This window comes from Agelaius phoeniceus, chromosome Z, assembly GCF_051311805.1.
Source record: "Agelaius phoeniceus isolate bAgePho1 chromosome Z, bAgePho1.hap1, whole genome shotgun sequence".
Classification (NCBI taxonomy): domain Eukaryota; kingdom Metazoa; phylum Chordata; class Aves; order Passeriformes; family Icteridae; genus Agelaius; species Agelaius phoeniceus.
In genome coordinates this window covers 63,902,827-63,928,918 of record NC_135303.1, presented here as the reverse complement: position 1 = coordinate 63,928,918, position 26,092 = coordinate 63,902,827, and the positions used below count along the sequence as shown (strand labels likewise).

The following is a 26,092-nucleotide window of genomic DNA, read 5'->3' as shown; positions in this document are numbered from 1 at the left end:
CCATAAAAATTATCTGGCAGTTCTGGAAACTTCAAATAATTTTTAAAAAATTCCAAACCTACAACTAACCAACATAAGGTAAAAGTCTTCCACTTTATGTAGACTAGAAGGATAAAGTACTGAAACAGACACCCTAATTCTGGTGTAATTTATAATTTAGATTTCAATAGAAAAATATGTATCATTTTATTTGGTCTTGGACTGAATTAAACATGACAAGACTGATGGTAATTCTATGTAAATTCATTGTTATATTGGGCAATACCAATATTCTGTTTAAAGAATGTTGTTTCTCCTTTCATACCTTGTTGCCAATACCAATATCTTTACATGTGACAAGTATTGTATTTTGGCTTTGTCTTTCACACAGAAAATACTTATCTATTTGCAACTTCAGTTATACAAATCAAGAGAAACCTTGAAACAAAACAGGCAAGCAGGTGAAATTTTACTTAAAATAATGACATTGTAATGCCATAATCTCTGACTTCTATACTGTAAGTTTGCTACATGGAGTATTTATTCCTGAATGGAGAGTTTGAAAAGGTAGTCAGAAAAAGCTTCCAGTGAAAAAACTTTGTGCTCGTCCCAGGTATCAGCTTTGGAGAAGTAACATGATTTCAACATGGGTCATACATAATCAAAAACTCACTTGTCAGTCTTAGAAAAGTCACAGCAAAAGTCTTGTTTGTCGAATATGTAAAAGGTGACTAAATTAAACAGTATCAGGGCTGGTAAGGTTTAAAAGTTTTTCTTTTTTTTTAATAAAATATGCTGCTGCACTATCAAATATTGTATTTTGGAAAGTATTAAAATTTCTTAATGTAAAGATCTTATTTTTAAAATATTTAAAATTCAAGAAGAATGTACTGCAAATTTTTATAGTCTGCTTGAAAAATAATTTCTTCCATCTGGGCCTTTTCTTTTTGTAAAGAAACAGGAGTTTCAATATGTTGGATGAATAATATCAGCCTATAAATAGTACTATTCTGTTTGTTTCATGTTAACCATGTGAGGTGCTATGCATCACATATACTTGGAGTTGGCAAGAGGTATTTCAGTGGTTTTGCAGAAGTTTTTAAGATGAAGTAAAACTGCATATTTTAAGCCAGCATTAAATCAAGTTTTAGAAATAGAATGAAAGTCAATACAGATTTTCAGCAATTTAACATTTAATATTATAGAAGTCTTTCTCCTGAAGGCCTCCAAGGACTGGGATTGCATAGCTTTTGCAGTACCCCTTCCAGTGCTGCCTTATCACCCTCATGAATTTTTTTTCCCGTAATATCCAGACTAAACATTACAAGACAAAATTTGTGGCCACAATACCTTTTCTATCACCGACCGCTTTCTAGAACAGTTCTGTTCCATTACCTTAACATCCTCTCAATTGTTTGGAGATCTGTTGTTCTTTTCTTCACCAGGTTAAACTAGTCCATTTTATTCTAAACTCCCTTTGATCTTAGTAGTTTCTATTGAACACGGCCCAGATATTAGTGTCCTTCTTCAGATGTGTGTGGTGTGCAAAACCAGGTGAAATGTTCCATGTTAGACCCTGCTGCATAGAGGACTGTAATTTCCTTAAATCTGTTGGCCACACTCCTCATGGAGTAGAAAGGTTTGTCTTTTGCTTTACTCACCATGAAAGCGCGCTGATGACTTGTGTAGAATTCAGCACTCATGGATCCACTGGTCTTTTTCAGCAGGACTTGGGCAAACATTTCCCTGCCCTCAAGTATAAGCCTAATTGGAGATTCCTTTTCTCCCTCTTGCAACATCAGAAAGGTTCTGGATTTTAACTCTGGCTTGGTCCTCGAGGTATTCCAGATCTCTTTGAATTGAAGTGCTAACATTCGACATGCCAAACACTGTTACTGAGCTAGTATCATAGATAAAGTTGCGGAGGGCATTTTCGATCTTATAACCCATGCAGCTGATAAAGTAAATGCACAATATCAGCCCCAGTGCCAAGGCATTTATTTTGATAATGACTTTCAAGCCACTGATTAATTGCCTTTTAAATTAAGGGTCCTGACAATTTTCAGTGTAGCTAAAAATCCAGCCCATAACCCTTGTGCTTCCAAAACTGAATGCTGTGGGGAATAGTGTCAGTAGCATTAATAAAGGTATATTACAAATTCTTGTTAACGAAGCTGGCCATTTAATCATAGCAGGCATGCATGCTGATTAAGTGTGATTGCAGTGGTACTCTTTCTAATTAGCATCTAGTCTTGCATATGTTTTGAAGTACATTATTTCCCGTTATCTTTTTCAGTAGAAAAGTAAGACTGAATGGGCTTCAGCTACCTAAATAAACCATGGGTACGTGCTGAATAATTTTCTTCCATTTGTCAGGTATCTCTCTCAATCACCATGATACTTTGTAAGAATTGTGTAAAACTTTCTGGTCTTGCAATCACATCACTGTTTTTTCAGTGCTTAGATAAATTTCTTCTGTCTCATGAAATCTGGTAACCTCTAGCTTCCTTGGTAGACTCTTATTTGTTGCTCCCTGTTGGTGACTGTCCTTTTCAAATCACGGTCTTTATTTTTTTTTCATTTGGAAAACCAAATGATGTTTTTTTACTTCTTTTTGCCAGCTTTTATGCTTCCAAAGTTATTTGTTTTTATTTTAGAATATCAAAATATAAAAAGTCCTTCTAAGGAGTACAGATGAAGGCAAACAATCATGAGATTAGGTTCTATAATATGTAATTGACACAGTGAGCATGAAGAGATTAGAAAAAAATATTTAATTACTAATAAAAATGGTTTTTGAAAAATGTACAAGAACTCATGTGCAGGACTAGCAATTTGGTATTCAGGTGCAAAAAGGGTCAAAAAAAATACAAATGGAAAAATGTTATTAGTACTTGAAAAATCTACATCAAGGTCCAGGAATAAAAAAGCTGTGCAAACTGTCACACTGTGGACCTATAATTTTAAATGAAATTTGAGTTTTCTGAGAATAGAACAAAATATCACTATCAAAATCCCAATGAAATCCTGTGTTCATTTGCAGCAGTAGTTAAAGGAGGTAAGAATTCCAACCAAACCACAAAAATCCCAAATAACAGAAAACAACAACCAAAATAACAGAAAATCAACAATAATTTTGTGAATGGCATAAAGTAAGCAAATCAGTTTCCTGGAGCTTCAGTGAATAATGCCCAACTATCAAATTCTTTTTGACTGTTTAATACTGTATCTGAACTCATAGAGAACAATTAAAGTGAACAATTAAGGTGAACAATTAAGGTGAACTTGTTCTCTGTACCCTGCCCAGAAGTCTATTCATAAAATCGAAAGTACTTATGTATATTTAAGATTTGTCCCATTAAATCTTTAATTTCTTTGATCAACTTTTTTTTCAGTGATGTGGACAGTGGGATTGAATGCTCCCTCAGCAAGTTTCCTGGTGACACCAAGCTGTGTAGTGCCATTTCGTCTTGTCCTTTCAAACACACTGGAGGGCAGGGCTGCCATCCACAGGCACCTTGCTATGCTTGAGAGATGGGTCAATGTGAACCTCATGAAGTTCAACAAGGCAAATTGCAACATGCCGCAGCTGGGTCAGGCAATCCAAAGCCCAAGTACAAACAATACAGACTGGGCAGAGAATTGAGCGAGATGTTGGTTGCTGAGAGACTCCACATTACCCAGCAATGTGCACTCACACCCAGAAAGCCAACTATAGTCTGGTCTGCATCAAAAGCAGAGTGGCCAGCAAGTGGGGAGAGGTGATTCCCCCCTTCTACTCTGCTTTGTGAAACCCCACCAGAGTTACTAAATCCAGCACTGGGTCCCTCACCATCTCTTAGAGAGAGTCCAGAGAAAGCCCAAGGAGTTGATCAGAGAGATCACTTCTGCTATGAAGAGAGGCTGAGAGATTTGGGATTGTTCAGCCCAATGAAGGGACGACTTTGGGAAAAACTTACAGCACCTTCCAGTACATGAAGAATTCTACAAGTGAACTAAGAGAAACTTTGGATAGGAGCATGTAGTGATAGGAAAAGGGGCAATGGCTAAACTGAGAGTGTGTAGGTTTTGATTAGGTGTAGATCTCATCATGGACCATTACACCTGTGCTAAATTCATGCCATGTATTTATGCCATGGTATTGTATTCTTAAAACTGGTTTAGAATATGAGTATTAAAGACTGTTAATTACTTGGTGTACATATATCACCAATTTAAACATCACTGAGCAGGGATTAGCGAATTCAGAGGGAGACAGAAACAGCATGAACTTTCAAGTAGACAAGCAGCAAGAGCATGAAAGCCCCTGTGGTGTGTTGACCTTGCCTACAGTCACACAGTTTCTGTGTGGTGGATTGACTCTGGCCGGACAGAAGGTGCTCACCAAATCAGCTTTAGCACTCCCCTCCTTAGCTGGAGAGGGGACAGAAATTATGACAAAAGGCTGAACTAAGGTCAGGGAGAGATCAGCCACCATTTACTGTCATAGCATAATAAACCCAAGCTGGGAAAATTAATTGAATTTTTTAACAATCAAGTCAGAGTAGGATAATGAAAACATAAAACAATGGTTTTAATGTCTCCCATGCATCTCATTCTTCTTCTTGTGCTCAGCTCCACTCTGAAATTCTCTACTTCCTCTCCAGCAGCAATACAGGAAGATGGGAAATGTGGTTTGTAGTCAGTCCATCAAACATCTCTACTGCTTATTCCTTCTCAAAGCCATCCCCTTCTCCAGTGTAGGGTCTCTCCCCACGGAAGACAGTCCTCCATGAACTTCCTGAATGTGAACTTCCCTTCCCATGGGCTGCAAGAGCTGCTTCAGCAAGGGGTGCAGTCCTTCAGGAACAGCCCCTTCCCTTTCATGGGATGCAGTCCATCAGGAGCAGCCTGTTGAAGTGTGGGTCACAATTCCTGCCAGAAAAATTGCTCCAGCATGGGCTCCTCTCCCCATGGGGTCACAGGTCCTGCCCAGAGCCTGCTCTAGCACAGGCTTCCAATGCAGTAACAGCCTCCTTCAGGCACCTGCTCTGGTATAGGGACCTTTGTGGGCTGCAGGTGGATCTGTGCTCCACCATGAGCCTGCCTGGGCTGTGCAGGGGCAGGGTGCCTCACCATGGTCTTCACCACAGGCCACAGGGAATTCTCTGCTTTTGTGCCTGGAGCACCTTCTCCCCTACTGGTGTTGGTATCTGCAGAGCTGTTTCTCTCACATATTCTTACTCCTCACTCCTCTGGCTGTAATTTAGTCTTGGCCAGCAACTTTATCCTTCCTTCTTAAATACACTGCCTCAGAGGCGCTATCACTACTGCCAGTGGGCTCAGCCTTAACCAGAGGTGGGACCATCTTCAAGCAGGCAAGCATTGGCACTGTCAGACACAAGGAAAACTTCTGTCATCATCTCATGGAAGCCAAGATGTGACCTTCTTACAAGCAAAAAATTTTCATGCAAACCCAGTATATGTTTGATGACCCCTTTTGCCCAAAGAAAAGGGAGAAAACGGAAGGTGAAGACACTTAGCTATTGAGATGGTGAAAATTTAATAGTTAAAGGAAAACCTGCACACGCAATCAAAGCAGAAAGAGGAATTCAGTTACTACTTCTTATTGCAGAATGCTTATCTGTTTATAGGTTTAGACACTTCCAGGGAAGTAGGGTATGACTATATATAATAATTATTTGGCAAGAAAATTACAATAAGCATGGACATTCCCATGTCCATAAGCAGGGACATCCCCCTCCTTCCTTTACCTGAGGTTAAATTTTTTTTCCATGTGGCAAATGTGGTTCAGTTGCTCAGCTATATCTCCCTTTGAACCTCTTGCTCAAACACAGCCTACTCACTGTGGGAATGAGTAGAGAATGGGAAATAGAGAAAGCCTTGACACTGTAGAAGCATTGCTAATAATTAAAGAAATATTACTAATATACTAAAGACAGCATATATTTATGTACTACTGGTAATATTTTAATCTGTCTTTTGCCTGTTTCTAAAAATTACATCTGGCTAAACTACCTGCTTACTTAAAAAAAAGTAAGAATTATAAATATGTTTTATTCAAATGGGTTAGGTGTGATGAACTTTTATAACCTGAGTTTTGTGTAAGGAGTATGACAAAATTTACTTCATCAAGTTCACAGAAACACAGCATCATTTAGGTTGGAAGAGTCATTCAAGACCATCTAGTCCAAATGTCAGCACCACCATAATCACCCCTAAATCACACCCCCAAGTGCCTCATCAAGGTGCCTCTTGGTTATTTCCAGTTACTTCACCACTTGGTAACTTACTCCAATGTCTTAACACTCTTTCAGTGAAAAAGTGTTTTCTAATATCTAAGCTGAACCTCCTCTATTGCAAGTTGAGGCCATTTCCTCTTGTTCTTTCATAACAAAAACCAAACCAACCAGGAAACAAACTAGGCAAAGCAGTATTCACTTTATTAATACAAGAAAAAAGATTTTGTTTAAATATTATATGATTTATAAAAAAAAACCCAAAAACTAGGAAAAAGAATATAGAAAGCTAAGCCTGTGATTCATCTCCTAAAATTAAGCTGAATTGCCCAAAAGAGAAGCATTAATTTAATCCAAAAAAGACTACAATTTCTTTCCCATATAGTGGCTGCTATTTGGCAGACCATTTCATACACTCATATAGTTTACTGACAGTCTACAGACAGACCTACGTAGACACTTCCAAACAACTATTTTCCTCCAGAGATTAATGAACATTCATACAAAATTTAATTTGATTTATTAATAATAACAATAGTTGTAATGGCAAAATCACTTAAAAGATCTCTGTCTGGTTTATTCTCTCACCCTGAAGACCAAATTTTTAGCAACAAAACAGGTTTGGATTTTCTCTACATCCTTCTCTTCTGTCATGAAAAGATAGCAGGCACTCTCAGGGCTGCCAGGTGTCATATAATGGGTTTGCTTCATTTAATGACTCCCCACAGTGTCACACCTGTCTACAGCCCAGCTTGTTTTAGTGTATCTTGTCACTTTCCTAATAAAAGGATCTTTATGTTTCCAAAACAAGATTCCTTAGTCAAGTATTTCTAGAGATGCTGCAGATAGCTCTCAGTCTGAGTTGTTACACATGACCATCCCCAAAGACTTCTCCTCTGAATTCCATTCCTCTCTCTTCCATGAAAATTTTCAAAAAAATTTTGTTAACTTTTTCATTCTTTTAGAGATGTCTTCTTTACTTCTTTTTATTTTGTGATAGCAAGGGATAATATTTTGGGAATAGAACTTTGAAGTATGGAACCTTGCAAGGAGGCCTGATTCTTATTGCTAGCCTATTCTGGTTATCCAGTGAAATTACTTACTGGAAACTGCAAATTCATCAGGTCTAAAACATTGTCCTCAAACCTTTCCATGAATCACTGGTTGGAAGATGTTGGAAATGCCTTCTGGAGTCAAACATTGTCACCCAGAACCTGTTTGTCCAAGACCAAATCCAGACAGCTTTTGAGTATTTCCAAGGACTCCCCAGGTTCTATGATGAAACAATGTCAGTGCTTGGTCATGCTCGTTGTTAAAAGGTTTGATTTCAAACTGTGGCAAAACCTCTCGTGTTTCAGTTTGTGACCCTTGCATCTTGTCCTTTCATGGACACTACTGAAAAGGGGCCTAGACCATACTCACCTTATACTCACTTACACCAGTGCTCATATAGACCACACTTCATCAGGTTGTCTAAGAAAATCTTATGGGAGACCATGCTGAAAACCTCACTACATTCTAGGCAGAAAATAGTTGCTTTCACCTCACCTACAAAGACAGCCATAACAGAATGTTACCAAGTTAGTCAAGCAGGACTTCCCCTGGCTAAATCCATGTCTGCTAGTCTTTAATGTCTTTTTTGTCCTTTATGTCTCTCAGAATGGCTTCCATGATTTGTTGTTCCATCACATTCCCTGGGACTGAGATTTATCACCCTATAGTTCCTTTGAACCTCTTTCTTGAATTTGAAGTCAAAGTTCAGCTGGAATCTGGCCTGAATTCCTGCTGGATATTTCCATTGCTAAGGACTTGAAAGCTGCAGACCAAATAGAATAAAATTATAAAAAGAAAAAGAAAAAAGAAAAGGAAACCTTTTTTTGTAAAGCAGGTTTTACTGTTGCTATATTGTATTTTTATTTTTATTTGTACTTTTGCTGTTGGAATAAGGAATTTGTTTTTGTACACAATTTTCTTGGACTGTCTTGTGTATGGCTTCTGTACTTTCCTGACTTTATTCCTGCTATTTTACCTGTATGGGGTCAGTTAATGAATTTAATCTAAACTGCCTTGGTCCTGGACTTGTTCTTGCCTCCTCAAGTGTATTCTTACTCCTTCAGTCTCTCTTTGTCACTGTACTTCTCTTCTCTATTCCATTTTTGTTGTTATCCCTAGCCTGTCATTAATAAATTCAATGTGTTGTTCATTATAAATAGGGGACTGCTCTCCTGCGATGCCTTTTTGGTAGTTAGATGTATGCCTGTTTTTCTCGCATACAGAAACTTTTGTCTCTTGTGTTACAGAAACCTCTTTTGCTTGACATTATGTCGGTTGTTTCTGCCTCTTAAATACCATTTTCCCTGTTAGCTTTTAGATTTATCTCCATGGACAAGAAGCACGCAATTTTTTCAGTTGTGTGGCTCTTGCAAAGTGCTGCACTATGATCCCCAAGGTGTCACTTGGTGCTGTGTGGTCAAAACTGTTCAGTGGTGCTCCTTCAAAATAGCAGAACTGCTTTACTTTATAAAACAAACTACTGGGTTTCAGTGAAGCCTTCTTAGGGAGTATCTTACCACATCATCTACCAAAAAATTTATTCATTATCAGTGTGTAGTTTCTGGCATAAAAATCAACATGACATTAAATAACCCAGATATAAATTTCTTAAGAGATTTTTTATAGGATCTCACAGGCATCTTTGGGGATGTAAAGTGCCTTCTGTCCCTATCCTTCCCCACATACATTCTCTCTTGGCTACTCAGTTCATATAACTAGCATGTTGTTGGTATATTTCTCATGTCTCCATTCCTGGCACATATAGTGTGTATCCTTCTCATGATGTCACATCTAAAGTGTGTTGTGATGACTTCAAATTCCCTTACAAACTTACTTTGCACTGAATACTGACATGTTTCCTAGCAGTGAGGAATAAGTTCCTTAGACTCTGGCCATTGTAGAACTATTATTTTTCATATTTATAGTACCTCCTTTTGCCTAGAAGCTTCCTAAAAACTTCTTAAATAGAAAAAAGAAGCTTCTTAAGTAGCTTGTCACCTGATATACACAGGGATAGAAGACTTTAATTGAAAAAGCATAGGCCTCTGTTTTAGGTTGTTATTCCCTGCCTATTTTGTCTCATGGAAAGAAGGCCTCAATTTTAACTTTTTTTTTTTTTTTTTTTTTTTTGGATACGTGTGCTTAAAAGTAATATATGCTTTTACTAGTACAGGTTCATGAGTTTCTTTGCCCTGATTTTATGGTTCCAAATTATATCTTCCTCAACAATTTCTTCTCTTGTAAATAGGATGTCAAGAGCTGTGGTTTGTAGTCTATAGATTCCTCTAGTATGTCGATCAGTTCACGTTGGATATCCGTGGACATTCACACCTGTCAAGGTTTAGCAAAGCCAGTCAAGAGGGCTGGACCCCAACTAATGAGTATTCCATAAACTATTCTTAATACTACACACAGCCACAACTCTGTCCTGGATACACCTGATTGTCAAGTTCCATCTTTAGTAATGTGCACTCACTTTAGTGCAGACAGTGTCAATCATTGAAAACTCTCAGTTTTCAATGTAAATGTATCAATGTTTTCAACGTAAATAATGTATCTATTTTTTTAATAACTTTTGATCATTGCATGTATGTAGTTTCTGTCATCACACATTCAACAGTCCACACAGGGAAACTGTATATACCTATACCAATCCCTCCTTAGGTGATTTTTATTCCTAGAATGGATTCAGACTTTTTTATCTGGAATCTCTTGTATGTTTTGTTTGTGTGGCTGTTCATTTTTTAATCCAGTTATGCTGCATGTGATGATTCATTCTCATTCAGACCACATTGTAGAACATATGCCTATGAATGATTAAAATTTACAGGACTACTTCTGGTTCTTTTGGGGACTGGTTGAGAATACTGGAAGGACAGGATCACTTTTGCACTGAGCTTTGAGTAAAGGCTTCCTCTCCCACCATACAAAGGGACCTTTAGTCCCTATCAATGACAAGACAAGGGACAGTTCTAGGCTTTTAAGCAGACTGATGCTGAGCCAATAGAAGCAGACAAGGAGAAAAAAAATCAAAACAAGATGACAACAAAAACTTGTCCAAACCCCACAAGAAGACACAAAACATATTTCAATTTAGTGAGTTTCTTAACACTGGAAAATTTTAACTGGAGGATTGCAAAAATTAATTACAGAAAAAAAAATTGAACCCCAAAATATGATAGAATTCAGTATTTCTGAGGTTGTATTCAAAAGTAGTCTTATATCTTGAGTGTAGATGTTAATAAAACAGGTTTTTTATCATTTTATAAACTATAGTGGAAAATATTCTCTTCAATATTTGGTTGTCTGTGCAACTGGCCAAATGATGTTCATTAGTGTAGCTGAGGAACGGTAACAAAAATTAATGGAGTAATGTATTCAGCAAATACTTTTGCATGTTAAATTGCCTCTAATCACAATAATAATCCCTGAATTCCATTAAATAAGTGTCTTTTTTTTACTCAGTCATTTTAGTCTGAACTCCAGTAGGAAAAGTTAAATGAAACCTACAGTTTTTTCTATTTTTAAGTCCCTTGTCTGTTTCTCTTGCTAGGAGTTAAAAGAAAGCTTCAGCTTACATATGCTAGCAATTAGTTTGGTGTTTCACTTTCCTTACTCTGATTCAGGAAACATGTAAACAAGTTTAAAAGCCTCTTTTAGAATTTATTCTTTAAATATTCGACTCCACAATTAGTAAGATTCAGATCAAACTTAATTTCAAGTCTTAATTATTTTGAGATGTTCACTCAAATTGTGTGGTTATTTTATAGGACTGTTTTAAGTTTGTAAAGCCTGATCAAAGTAAGATGGATAAGTGTTCCTGAATATAGAAACATACTAAAAAACCACAAGTCACAGAAAAAGAAAGAGCTTATTCAAACTTGTGGAGAAGCTGTAATTTAAAAGAGGAGCAATGCAATTTACAATACAAATATTTTTGGTTAGTCTCATTAAACATTACAGGCAAACTTATTTTTATAATACTTTCTTTATAGAAAAACAATTCAATGTAGTATAATTAATGTAACCTAGTTAATGGGACACAAAGTTCTCAGTACAGGTGTGAATCCTAAAAGTATTGTGAAAAATGTTTTGCATAATGATTTGCTGTATATTTAGTAAAATTTCATTATGTGCATATATGTCACCAGATTTATCGGCATAATTCAAAGCCCCTAAATACCTATAGACAGGATCAACTCTGATACCTGTAGTGATTTAAGAGAAAAACAATACTTAAGTAGCATTAAAGATTTGTTGGCCAAAATCTGCCAAAACACAGAAGGTTTGAAGTAGGAAGAAAATATAGGAAGAACATTCTTCCTTAGGGTACCTTGCATACCCTAAGGGTAATGCAAATGTACTTCCTAATAGAGAAATTTGAAAAGGATTGTGATCTAGCCTCTATTCTCCTTCATTCATAGTAGATTGTACCAAATGCAGAAATTCAAATGTGCAGAAATATTTGCTCCCAGATAAGAAACTAATGCAAGAAAACTCGGACTGTGACCTATGTCCTTGAATAGGTCTTGAATCCTGAATCACATTATTATGCCTGGTGTTATTTAATCTTAGATTAATTCATAAAAAAATGGAAAAGAAAGTGCATTTTTGCATTACTTATAGTGCTTTTGTCTACCAATCCAGAAATTCCATAATTCTTTTTGATTCATGAATGTTACAGATACAATAGGCTAAACTGTTCTTCTGTGTAACAGAATTTTCAAAACCTTCATTAGGATTTTTTGTAAAACTAGAAGGAGGAAAGAGATAGGATTAATTTCTGAATTGCTTGCGCTGATTGTTATACCTTTGTCTTATGTCCATATCAATTTATTAGTATGACTGATAGTTCATGCCATTCTCAAGTCTAGTAATTTACATTCTCTACAGAGAATGGTAAAATGCCCCTCTTTACTGAATACTTCTGGGATTTCTTAAACAAAAAGATCAGATGGCAGCCAAAAATTCTCAATATTTCCATTTTATATCTTCCTATTCTAATGGTAATGCTAGTACTGGAGCTGTTGTCACAGGAGAATAATACCATAATGTCTTAGAAAAGCCTCTGGCAGTGTTCTCTGTGTAATGAATTTATAAAATAAATTACACCTTTTAAAATTACTTGACTCATCAGGATGTTGTATCAGATACACTTAATGTCAGCATTTTTTGCATGCTCTGATATCAATGTTAACATAATCATGTTTCACATCATATTTATAACAAAAAATGTATTAAAAGTAAAATATATAAAATCAAAACAGAGGATCTTCAGGAACAGCTTAAGATGAAATAAGCTTCTGGAGTTACATAATCCACTTGTAGGTAACATGGGCTTTTTATGTACAGAACATAATAATGCAGGGGGGTATTAGAAACCTTGTGCATCTCTAATGAAGCAAAAATGGTTTTATCATGCTGTTTTACAAGGCAATAATCCACTTGTCTTCTGTATAACATAAAATGCAAAATTTAGCTTATCCAGCATTTCAAATAAATCATTGTGAGGGTTCTAATAGCATTATCATCAGTATTTTAAGGAAAGTTTTGTTTGTTTTTTGTTTTAGTTTTTGGTTGTTTTATTTATTAATGTTTTATAAAACAAAAAAAAATTACAAAATAAATGAATGGCAAATCATGTGAAAAGAAAAATGGAATGATACTTATTTAAGTGCAAGGAGATTTTGCCACTCTCAAGGGTGAATGAACAGATGAGGTGTAGCAAATGAAAAGTTGTAATAGGAATAAAATTTGCAGTATGCAGGGTATTTTAAAATATTTTTCTGGTAAAAGATTGCAAGTCTCAGTATCTTTATGCCAACTACTCAATCCTATAAGCTTTTCAGAAGGATTGAATAGTCTGACTATTGAAGGAATTTTGATTCATGAGACCATTTGAGTATATTTATCTTCTTCCTTCTTACCAGATACTTACTTCTCTAAAAAACCCCACATTTCAAAAAACTCTAAAGTTTGGTAGAATGAGATTGCAAAACTTAAAATGGGATTGATCAGTAAACTGGTATTTTCTGTCCAAATAAGAAAAACTGGGTTTCCTGTAGTTAGAAAGCAAGACTAAACAGACTACTGACAATATTTGTCCAGAAATTCCTTCATTGTTGAAGGAAGATTCCCAAGAAAAAACACTAACTACAAAACCTTCATAATGTAAAAAAGGCTTCAGTAAGACAGAATACTAGAAAATATGCTATACTGACAAAAACTACAGTGGTGAAAAAAATGAGAACAAATACAGCATTGATGAGAAACCGAGTCTGAATTGGCAGGTAAGGTAGACAAGACGAATTACTAGTTTTTCTTTGATGTGCAAGTTAATATTTTGGCAATCTAAAAACATTTGGGAGTAAGTGCTGAAAGCATTTCAATAGATGATTTTTTTTTTCTTAATTGCAGAATGAAGTGTATTAATGGAACTAGGGCATATTCTCTGATTATGCACTCCTGCATGTTGTTTATGTACATTTTTAAGAGTCTTTTATAGCTTTAAAACAAACAGTAATTTTTATCTATTTTAAAATGACCACATCAGCAAAGTTTATTGAGTTCTGTTTGTCTGAATCCACTTTGTTCTCTATGCTTTTACCCTCTGTGTACAAAGAATGCAATAAAGGAATAAATGCACCCATAAATACATCCACCTTCATTCACTATATTTTCAAGTGTCTGAAAAAGGAAGGCAAAAAGAAGAGACTTGTTCCATGTAGTGTTTCCATAAAGCCAGCAGAACCATGCAGGGTATTTGGGAAGACCCAGCAGGAATGGTTCTGTTCATCACATCTTTAACAGTGTGCTGTGGGCAAGATGTTGATTTTTCAGATTATTTTATCCCAGATCTCATAACCCTTTATAGATTAAAGCCATCAGGAAGGAAAGATTGTTCTGTGATTATCACCTGAAGGGCTCAGAATATCTGTGTTAACAGCCCTGCCAGAAACTGTCCAAGCAATATCCCATAATGTCTGCAGTTCTCAGCCTTCAAGAGTAAAACAATTAGTCTTCAGTCAATCACAGGTATTTTAAAAGAGTAAAAATTTTTTTTTTCTGCATTACTGGAAGTCTACAGAAGTATTTACACAGGGAGAACCAGCACTTCACAGCCTTCCACCAGCCCAAGAGTGAATTCCACTAATGAATGTCATGGAATTATTGAATAATATATCCTTCACAGGTCTCAGTTTCATTCATCTCTTAAGTAACCAAACAGCTTGATATTCCTTGTGCACTGTTTCCTGGGATTTTATTTTCCAAATATTTCTTTCACTAATTCTTTTAGAAAGGCTCCTTTACTTTTTAAAAATTATGAAATAAAGGCCCACCTGACATACAAAGTTGGGTGAATTAAGAAATACTTGTGTCCATGGATCTCAGCCACAGATACAGCTCATACCATTCTACAAAGAAATAAATTCATCTGAATTGCAGAAAAAATGTCCTTTGTTACAAATCCCCAAAACCTATGAAATTTAGTTCTCCAGACATAATCAGCATCAGTTATCAAAAACAATTTACATTTTAATCACTCATAGATTATCTATTCATTTTACTCCTATTTCATTCTCCTAGCAAAGTAATTAGATACAAATTGTAGCTGGGAATATGTTTTCAAATTTTGATTTCACTACCTAATTTTTTTTTTCCTTTCTCTTGATATAATTTTGTGTTGGTTCCAGCTGGGGTAGGGTTACTTTTCTTCACAGTGGCTGGTATGGAGCAGTCTTTTGGATTTGTGCTGAACAGAGGGTTGATAATAGAGAGATGTTTTTGTTATTGCTGAGCAGGGCTTGCACAAAGCCAGGACCTTTTCTGCTTCTTGTACTGTCCCACTAGAAGTTGGGGGTACCTGGGAGGCTGGGAGGAGATGCAGCCAAGACAGGTGACCCCGACTGACCCAAAGGGATATTCCAGACCCTGTGGCATCATGTGAGTATGTGAAGTGCAGGGAAGAAAGAGGAAGTGGGGGGATATTTGCAGCAATGGCATTTGTCTTCCCAAGTCACCACTGTACATGATGGGGCCCTGCTTCTGGAGATGGCTGAACACCTGCCTGCCCATGGGAAGCACTGAATTAATTACTGGTTTTGCTTTGCTTTTGGGCATAGCCTTCTTTTTTTTTTTTTTTTCGTATTAAAATGTCTTTTATGTCAACACATGAGCTTTCTTCCCTTTTCCTTCTGATTCTCTCACCAGTCCTACTGGTGGGGGAGTAAGTGAATGGCTGCATGGGGCCTGGCACCTGGTTGGAGTTGCACCATGGCAAACTCTCACCTGGCAGACTACAGAAATGTCATTGTCAACTTCGACCACAACACCAACAGTAGACAGTGGGATTACAAGTTACTCCTGAAATCTTTCCAAAAGTGAGGTTTTTGCAGAGCCTGAATGCTTCTGTGCAGGAACAATTTTGAATGTTTGAACAGTCTTTCTGACTGATATTTTCCATTTCTTCCCATATAATTTCTTTGAATTAAAAGGTGTCTGATTATGCATTCACCAAAAATCTTCCATTGGTTTAGTTGGTCATAATACTTTTTCTACAACATCAACATATATGTTGATGGAAAAGGTCACTTCTGCCTGACTATACAGCTTGCTTTCATTTCAGAAATATTTTTCTTTAAATGTCTGACAGTCATTGAATAGGAAAGCTAAACTTTAAATTTTTTATGTGACAAACACTTTTATTTTTTATGTTGTTACCCAAACACTCTTCCTTCTAGGAATTTCTTCAATCTCCATGAGCCACTGCTAAGGGACATAGATAGATAGATTAGATAGATAGATAGATAGATAGATAGATAGATAGATAGATAGATAGATAGATAGATACCCATAGATTGTATACTCTATCACATCAAATACTTGTCTCAATAGTTCTACAACCTCTCTCTCCAAAACACTGTAATCATGGTCAATCAACATAAAAGTAAGGGACAGTTCGCTAGCACAGGAAACAAATGGGCATATTAGGGTTCCTTCTGGTCAAAAAGTGTACATCTGAACAACTTTTGTTCCTATAAACTGTATTTTGACTATGTAGAACTAATTTTAAAACTGAAAAGAAAAAGAAAGAACACCGTTTAGTTTTAATATTTGACCATTATGAACTTACAGCTCTGGATCTGCACATAAAATGTTTACATTTAATTTTGAGGCAGATAATTTACTTCAGGATCAAATTATACCATTTAAGTAGGAATTATTATAGTTGTAAAGCTGTGGGGTCTCAGAATTTTTGTCAAATTCCAAATAGCTTATGCAGTTACTTAGTCTAGAAGAAGAGTAAAACTTCATAGTTCTTGTAAAAATGAAAATTAAGTTACTTCTTTTTAAAGGAAATTAATTCTAATATTTTACAGGTGCACTATGCTGCTATTAATAATAGCAACATCTTTCTTAATGAGAAAAAAGGAAAACAGCTCTCAAAGAAGATGAAGAAAGGTAAGATATTTCCAAATAATTTTCAGTTTCTGAAAATGTTCTCACAAACAGGTCACGAAGTTCTCAATTTTCATAAATTGTTCTGAAAAGAACTTCGGTCTCTTAAATCCAACAAAGATCACTTTAATATTCTGGACTAAAATATCTGACTAAGAGCATTAAAATGAATGTGAATGAGTCTCCACAAGTAGTTATGTATTTAATTTTTATTTTTGTGACAACAGTTTACACTTGTCAAGATGTTGCTTATTCTTCAGATTGAAGAAATAATCTTTTTATGCTTTTACGAATATAAAATTATGGATTTTTTTTCTCTAAATTCATGTAAGGTGTTTAACTCAGGGGACATCAAAATATAAGAATATATGTGCTAGATGCCTTTCATTAGAAGCCCATTAAGGAAATATTCAGAGCTTTAACATAGGAAAAAAACAAGAGAATACTGCCATAGAGTTTCAGCACTCCAATATTCTGAACCCGCAGTCGTCAAAATTTATTGATTGTATCCAAAGCAGTAACTCCAATATGAGGAGAATATTTCAGTGAAGAGAGCATTTCTATCTTCAGGTAAGAGAGAAGATAGGGCAAGAATGACCATAGGTGCACAATGATCGGTCAAAGAAAATAAAACTTTTGGACTTTATGCAATGATTTTTCATTATCTTCTCCTTTTCATTCCTCCTTCCTTTTCCTTTTCCTTTTCCTTTTCCTTTTCCTTTTCCTTTTCCTTTTTTTAATTTTTCTTTCCTTTCCCTTTTCCTTTTCCTTTTTTTCCTTTTTTCTTTCCTTTCCCCTTCCACCCCCATCCACCCCCTAGTGGCAATCAAATGCTAGTAGTCCTACTTTAGAAGGAATCCGGGCTAGAAAACCTCGGGGTATATATTCCAACGTCACCTATTCTGCAGCTATATCCTTTTATGGTACCTCTGTAGAAGTACAAGCAGTAGTGAGATGGAAAGATCCAAGAGGCCTTTTCACCTTGAGGTTTATCACTGACTTGGTCTTTCTGATACACATTCCTTATTAAAACAGAAGTATTCAGCCCAGCTGAAGAAAATGAATACAGATAATTCAACACTGAAAAAAATTAAACAAAACCAAAACTATGAAAAAAGCAAAGAAACAAAGAGTAAGGAAACTTTAATTTTAAGCACTCTCAAGATAAGACTGCTTTAAATGGAAAAAAAAAATTCTAATATTTTCAAATATTAAAAGACAGAATAAAACTTAAGTTTTACATAAAATTTAACAAAGGTTAGAAAAAGGAAATGTCAGAAAGCAAAATTGTTTGCCAAAATTACTAAAATTATATAGGGAAAAATAATAAGGACATTGATACTTGAAGTATCTGGTCAAAGGATTTAAGGATGACGTACATACTACTGGAATCCAGTTTTATCCCTGGTTAACAATTCATGGAGATGATTGCAGCCAGTCTGCGCAAGTTTTCATGTTTACAGGGATGAAATAGTTTATGAAATGTTTATTACCATGTATACATACATACATATGTATATATACATATATATGTGTATATATATCAATATGTAATTCTTGGATGTGAACATCACATTCACATAAATACAGTATACAAAAAGCTCAATAAAGAAAGGAACCACTAGTGTTTTCAGATTCTGTTATGACATTAAAAGCTTGCTTCTCATTGTGATAAAAGTATAAAGTAACAAGAATCAAGGCAGAGAAGCTGATTTATGCAGCTGCTACAGAAAGTGCTTCAATCACATTTATTCATTGTTTTACAGCAATTCACATGTGGGTAACATTGAGATTTACATGCTGAACTGCCAGTTTTTAGGGTTTTTTCAACTTATGAATATCTAATATGAATTGAAGGCCTTTCAAAAAATGTAATTATTTTCTGCAAAGTGATAGATTATATAGATGGTATCATATTACAAACTTCATACACCAATTCAAATAGCAGCTCTAACTGTTTTAACTAATTTGGTTTTGCTTCAAGACTTAGAATGCCCCATAAAATTATTGTTGGAAAATTAAAAAAAAAAAAAAGAGAAAAGAAAAAAGAGGAAATAAATTCCTAGCAATTAAGTGGTCAGGGGCAAAGTGAAGTAGCTACACTGCACAAAAGAACACTGTAACAAAACAAAGAAGATCTATCTTGTTAAAATATTTGAAGACCTTAACAGCCCATATACTGCACAGGTTTTTCAAACAAAGCAAAGGAAATCCAGTTTGACTCACAGTATAGAAGACCATATTCTCTAGCATGTTGTTTTTAAATTGCATTAAAAAAAAAGAAAATAGTTTTTCAAACATTTTGGACAAATGACTTGCAAAAGCATCTGTATCTTGGCACTAATACACATCTCAGTATATATTGCTTTACACATCTGATATTGTGGTCAAAGGAACTTCTCTAGCATCAAAATTTCACTTGTATATGTAATTAAATGTAAGATGGTAAAAATAACTGTTGACTAAGCAGAATGCTGTATTTAATAGCCACGGTCTTTGTGAAATTCAAAAAATCATATTTTTCCATTTCCAATTGATCTCTGTCAATGCATTATGGCTCAGCATCTGAGACAAGTCTCTGTGTAGCTGTGACATTTTTGACCTTAAACTCTTTATTTTGAGAGTAGTTCAAAATACTCTTTTATGCTAGCCAGAACATGTGATAGCACATAATCCAAATCATAATGTGTTGGAGGACAACATTTTTTGCAAAAGTAGCTGAAAGTACACTGAAAATACACGGAAAATCGCGTGAGCTGTAGAGACAATGAACCTTCCTCTTTTATAAACCTTCCTTATTTTAAGGTTATTTCTACAACGCATTCATAAAATAATCTTAATATTAAAATAGTGGTATAGAATTCCTTGGGGTATGAAGATAATGGAATCCAGTTGCTCTTCATATTGCCGGACCATACACATCTGCCAAAAACAGATGCGTATTCTACTTTACCCATAAATAAAAACATGCAAGCATGGAGTACAATGAACGTTAGAGACTGCAACACAGAGAAAATAAGACTAATTTTCTCTTTAAATTTTTCAAGCGTTCATGGTCTTTTTACCCCTATTTTTTTGATTAATAGGTTAACACTTAGCCCATTGGCTCTAGTTTAAACTTCTGATACTGTTTCCAAAAGCTTATGTTCATTAGAAAAGTGTTACACTTGTTATTTTAATATTTTACTCAAATAAGTATTAGCAGTAAATTAAAACATAGTTGATTTTCAAATTAATGCAGAATTGTTTATACCTGAGAGGGGTTTATTTGATTTAAAGCTTATTGAATTTTGGTATCATGTACTTTACCGCTAAGATTGATTTAAAAAAGGATTGCCTTGGGCAAATTTAACAGTCAAGTGAAGACAGACAGAGGTGATTTGTACCATGTCTCAAGTAGTGTTGAGCTGAAACTGAATAAATCTGTCTTTTAACATTTAATGACCTTTTTTTTTTCCTTAAATACTCTGTAACTGAAGCATCACACTGGTACACTTAAAAAACCTTCCTAGCCTCGGTTGCTTCAAGAGAAAAAGTGAAAGGAGTACAGCTATTTAAATGCTGGGAAGATAATTTGAAGAAACAATTCATTGCTCATTTCTTTGTATCTAGTTCATGACTGGAACATGACCTTTTTCTAATTTTACTGCAATTTTTGCTGGCATGTATTTTTTATTTTGCCCTTACTATCATGTGTTTTGGAGCACCATTGACTAATAAGCAGTCAAGAGGAGTTTCACATATTAGTAGGATATATATAGCTTTGAAAGTGAGCCTGAAGAAGCCAAAGGGAAGTTCTAGGAATTTATCAACAGACAAAGAAAAAAAAATAGAAGGAAAAAAGCATAATAAATAAGTTATATTAAAAATTCGAAAGGCAGCTAGATTTCAATAGATAGTAACTAGAGCTAGTGTAAATTCTGGCTGATTTTCAACTATGTGCACTGTTTTATCAGCCATGGTCAAGCTATGAAGTTAGGTAAGTCCACATTTATCTGTATATTTGGACAGTGTACAAACAACTACTAAATCCCTGTGTGATGCTCTAGAATTGATTGGATAATACATACCCATCTCTGAACCTGGATATCATTATGTCCTTGTTCCTGAAAAGATTGACAGCTCCCTCTGCTGTTCTAATCTTGAGGTGAACAAAGTATTTCTAATTTTTCTGCAGACAATATTGGACTTTTGCAGTATCTCAATTAATGGCTATAAGACTGGTATGCTTTAAACACTGGCTGGCATTCAAACGCCTGATGGCACCTTTAGGACACCTGTTTGGACAACCAACCTATAACAAAGCAGAACTTGATGGTGTTATTAAAGCAAGGTATGAGAATCAAAACCTTTTTATTTTTTCTCCGGGTTACTTGCTCTTTGGGTTTTTTTCTCCCAAGCTTTCTATTTCTGTTTGTACAGATCCTGGTATATTTATTACAGATGCAGACTTATGAAAGCTATGCTGCTTGGCAATTGAGTCTGACCAAAGGAACTGACTTTAAAACACTGCATGGATGCCATAACATGCTACTCACCATTTTCCTTAAATACAGAAATATCTTCCTACTTTTCTCTGATTTTTTGTCTGATTCACCATGTTTTTTTCTTTTAAATAATTTAAAGTTTATGAAGTTAAATTGGTAAACAAATTGTCTCCCTTTAATTTTTCTTATTTTAGGTGGGATTTGCTCATTCTTTATGATGAAATGTATAGGTGAAATTAGACAATACGCTCCACAAAAAGTAAAAAGCAGAAAAAGAGGGTGAGTGATGCTTGTTCTTTAGCATGATGCTTAAGCAGTAATAATACATGCTGGAGTAAATTTCTCAGGCTGCAATTATCTATGAAAATTCAGATAGCACTGAGTAAAACAAAGTCCCTGTGGCAATTGGGAATTTCTTTATCCCAACAAATCCTGTGCAAAGAATAACAGCATGAATCTAAATTTTGTCTGTTGACAAATTCAATGTATGATTTTTTCCTTATCAAACTCATACATAATTATGCATGGTTTGAAAGTTATTAAAGTACTCAGCAGACACAGTATACTTATATTACTGCTCTACACATTATATACTTGCTGTGTAAACTTGTTGTACTACATATAAGATTTCTTGTACAGAAGTTTTGAAATAAAACCACCTTCTTCTCTAAAAAATTCAAGATACAGGTCAACATTTTCAAAAAGTATTGCTGAACATTCCTTTTCATGGTCTAGTTTATCCTTTCTTTTTCTTATCATGCAGAACCCTTCATGGCATTGACCATAAAAGAAAAATAATACAACTAAGAAACATTAAAATTTATATGAGTTTTTTGCTTTTGTGAAACTAAAAGGCAGAACTTTAATATCAAATACTGCAGACACATGAAGGGATTGCCACCTTCCTGTCTTATAGTCTTAGCCAATGAGTGTATCTGGCAGTATATCTATTTAAAAATATCAATAATTTTAGGTTTTTGATCATTGTACAAAACATTTCATGTTATTTGAAACATTATAGGAAATTTCAAATTTTTCTTTTTAAGTTTTCTGTTGAAGATGTAAACTGGGCATTCACAGGCTGCAATATATTAACCTCACCATTCTGTTTCCACAGTGACTTCTACAAACAAGGTATTTTGTCACTTAGAGTGAATGACAAAAATGCTCCTTCTGGCACCCTGGAGGGTTGGTCTCTCTGCTTGCTTTCTTGTGACTCACTACAGATAGGTTCACCAGAAGAAAGTAATATTAAATCTGTTAAAGATTTGCCTGCTGCCTTGGACATTACAACTTCTGAAGGGTATTTACAGGCAAGCTCTGTATTTATTGAATATATTTTTCCCCCAAGCACAAATACTGCTTACCAAATAGGTTCTCTCAGTATTACTGCATCTCAATTATGTCCTAGCAGAAGTGCTAAGTTAATTCTCATATTTAATGTAATTTTCTCTTTTCTAGAGTGAAAGGAGAATCAGTGAAAGCCAAAACCTTTTGTCATTATGTATTGCAAAATGAAGGGACATTACAATTATTATTAAACCAGAGCAGTTCTATTTTAATTAAAAAAAGTCGTTGCTTTTTTCATCACTGATGGCACTGCACGAATTCCCTTCCATTCCTTACTATTTTGGAGACATCTCTTGTGTAGAACAGTGCAGTGTAAACTCAGGCTGCAGACTGGCTCAATGCTGAATCACTGCCTGATTCAATTACATCGACATGTTGTGTATTCAAGAAAGCTGACTAAAAATGCTGTCAACATGGTGCTATATCTCTGAAATTCTTTCCCAGATTTTAATTGATAATTTATTAAGTCGATGCTGTGATGTTACAGCTTGCGTTAGACTTTACTATTGCTTCCCACTGTCCATGGTAAAATGCCTATTTTCTTAAAAGGCAAGGAAAACATGCACAGATCTCTTCTACTCTCTATTTCACTGCATGATGAATTAAAATTTTACACTGCTCTCCACAGTTAGTAGGGTTTTTGTTTTCCTGTTGTAGCCTCCTTAGTTCACACATCACTAGACAGGTTATGATGTGCTTTTATTCAATGAACACCTATTTACCCAATGATACTGAGTGGTTCTAAACCAAAAGTGAGAGAATTAGGCTTTTCAGATGCGTCCCCTGTACCCCAAAATGCACCACTCTACCTTGAATTGTCTATTCTAACATCTAGTTCTGCTTACTCTGTTTTTGAATTACTTAATATTTTCAGAGTAGAAATGTCTCTCTGTTCCCCCTTTTCAATATTATGTCTCATTTTACATGCTTGTTCCTTTTGTGTAGTGAGATTAACTCGGGCTTTTTATTTTCATTAATAAGGCTCTGGATAGTATTTTTTAACTAGGCATTCTTAGCAAATACTTTCTTCTCTAAAGTGTAAATTTGAAGCAATAAATACTTTCAGCTAATATCAGTTTGTATCTATAGTTTACCATTATTCCTGTGTCACTATTGCAGGATTATCCTGATTTCTATTCTGCATTGTAACTCTCATTAAGCCTTAGGGTCAGCATAAGCTTCCCATTAATCATGTTTTTACAATAATCTAACAAATCCTCTTTAATTTGTATCTGGTTCAGTTTTATAAAATGTGAGGTGGCCAGTTATACATATGCAGTGTTGAAACCTTTGCAACTCTTTATTAATATAAATTCATTTGAAGCCATAGTTCATTTGAGATCTCCAACAAAGACATCATGTAAATGCAAATGGGGACAACTGCAGTATATATCACCAGTATTTGAATTTTTCAGCCATTTGCTTCTAACTTAAAGAAATAAACTTATTAAAACATGGTTATACAAAAATCGTTCTCTATGCAGTATGCTTTTCTTTAAATGGAAGGGTGTATCAAAGTTCCCTGAATAAAATAGACCTACATTTATAGTCTCTTCTAACACAGAGAAGTGTGCGCGCATATGCATTATGATTCTTGTCCTACTTTCCCTAACACCTCTCTCTATTCAAAGTCGCAACCTTATCTTCACTGTTTTCCTCCTATTTGCCCATTGTCTTGGGTACAGAGGCAAGGCAGTGGAGTTTTCAGTGGTGTTTATTCAAAAACCGTTTTAGATCATAGCCATGATCTCACCCTGCTGCGGGGTGGGAAGAGGCCCAGGAGGAGGGCAGTTTCCAGGCGACTACACGGACACTGGAAACAGAACCTTACCTTTTACTCCATTCACAGAAAGGGAGTGGAACAGTGAACCTTTCAAAACAGAGAATGGAAACACAGAGGACCTCCTCTGTGTTCTGTGGGCTCCCAGGGGACTCATCAGGGGGTCTCTGTGCCACTGTCCTGGAAATGACATTGTGCAATCTGGAGTGGCTTCACAGCAAATTTCACAACACGTTTCTTGCTTTTTTCTTCTTGCAGGGAGGGGAGGGAGAGGGAGAGGCACAGGCACAGGCACAGGAAAAGGGACAGGGTGAGGGAAGAGAGCCTGCCCAATCTGCACATTTTTGTTTCTGCACCGTGAAGGAAAGCCCCTGAACGCACACCACCATAATAGAAGTCAGCATTTTCGTAACAGAACCCCCTGATTCAAACAAAGTAGCTCTGCAGTTTTTGTTTTGTTCCCTTTGTTTTTCTGTTTTTCCTGGGGCGGGGAGGGTTGAGACAGGAGAACCTCTCCCGCATCTTTGTTCTCCTGGGCCATGAGGAATTGCCTGGGCATAGCAGTCATCCTGGTTTTGTTCTAAGAGCAGGTGGGCTGCCCAGAAGGCAGAGGCCATTTTGTCTTTGTTCCAGGAGCTCTGCACACATGCCTTGCTTTTACAGGCTAAACAATTTTCCTCTTTTGTACAAGTTTCTTTTCATTGTTCTGTTTACTGCTGTTTTAGGTTTACCTCATTATGGTAAAATTGTGACTCCAATGTTTTTAATATCTTGTAGTTTCCCCTACCTAATTTTTTTTAAAATCTATTTTTTCCCCTCTTTGTGATGGGGGAAGGGAGGGGTTTAGACAGTCTCAGCTTTCCCTGCTGTGAAACCATCACACCTACACAGAGATTAATACAAATATGACGCAAGAGCAGCCTTGAGGAAAGCAAAGCAACAGCTTAACAAAGGATTGTTCTTCTAGGTGCAGAAGGAATCACATAATTGGAATAAGGGTGTAAGATAAGCATGGACGATATAAATAACTCTATCCAGTGTCTCCCTTGGCAAGGAAAGGAGGCATTTTGACAGTTTTCTATCTGCTCTACTTACAGGCCCAAGCCCGTGAGACTGCAACTCTCAGATTTTCCTAACATTTAATACTAATTCATTAATGTGGTTGCACTTCCTCCTTTGTCCTTTCCTCATCAGGTATTTGGATTACAATTTTTGGCAGGCCTGTGGATGAAAGCTATCTAGGCACAATTCCTAAAAAATTCTATGAAGTACTCTTGTTTTACTGCAGGTCATAGCTCTGTACTGAAATAAAACAAACAAAGAAACAAAACCACCAACCAAAACCTAGCAAAAAAAAAAAAAAAAAAAACCAGAAAAAACTAACACAAAATCACAAAACCAAAAAAACCCCAAAGTTGGACTGGCCAAGAGCTATGTTTATAGAGGTATCATTATGAACAAAAAGAATTTGTGAGAATATACCAATTTGTAGAAGTCTGTGATTGCATCATGAGAGACAACCCAAAAGTTTCTACATTTATTAAATTTTAAGAAAGTTGCCTATGGCAAAGTGTTGGCAAAAGATTATATTAAAAGAAGTCTCATATTTCCTATAGCAAAAGAGCATATGCCTAACTGCTGTAATGTTAATATGCACTTACAAAGCAGAAGAAGTAATACATTGTAAAAAAAAGTTTTATGGATGGTTGACTAGATATGTTGACAGTAGAAAAGTTCACAGGGAT

At 35.6% G+C, this 26,092-nt stretch overlaps 1 long non-coding RNA gene across 1 annotated transcript in view; it reads right to left on the bottom strand.

The window, feature by feature from the left end:
- Positions 1-7,670: 7,670 nt before the first annotated feature.
- LOC143692190 (uncharacterized) overlaps positions 7,671-26,092 on the bottom strand; it is a 32,739-nt gene continuing 14,317 nt past the window's right edge. Inside the window, exon 3 of the long non-coding RNA XR_013180049.1 lies at positions 7,671-8,034. This is a non-coding gene — a long non-coding RNA (uncharacterized LOC143692190). The remainder of the gene's footprint in view (positions 8,035-26,092) is intronic.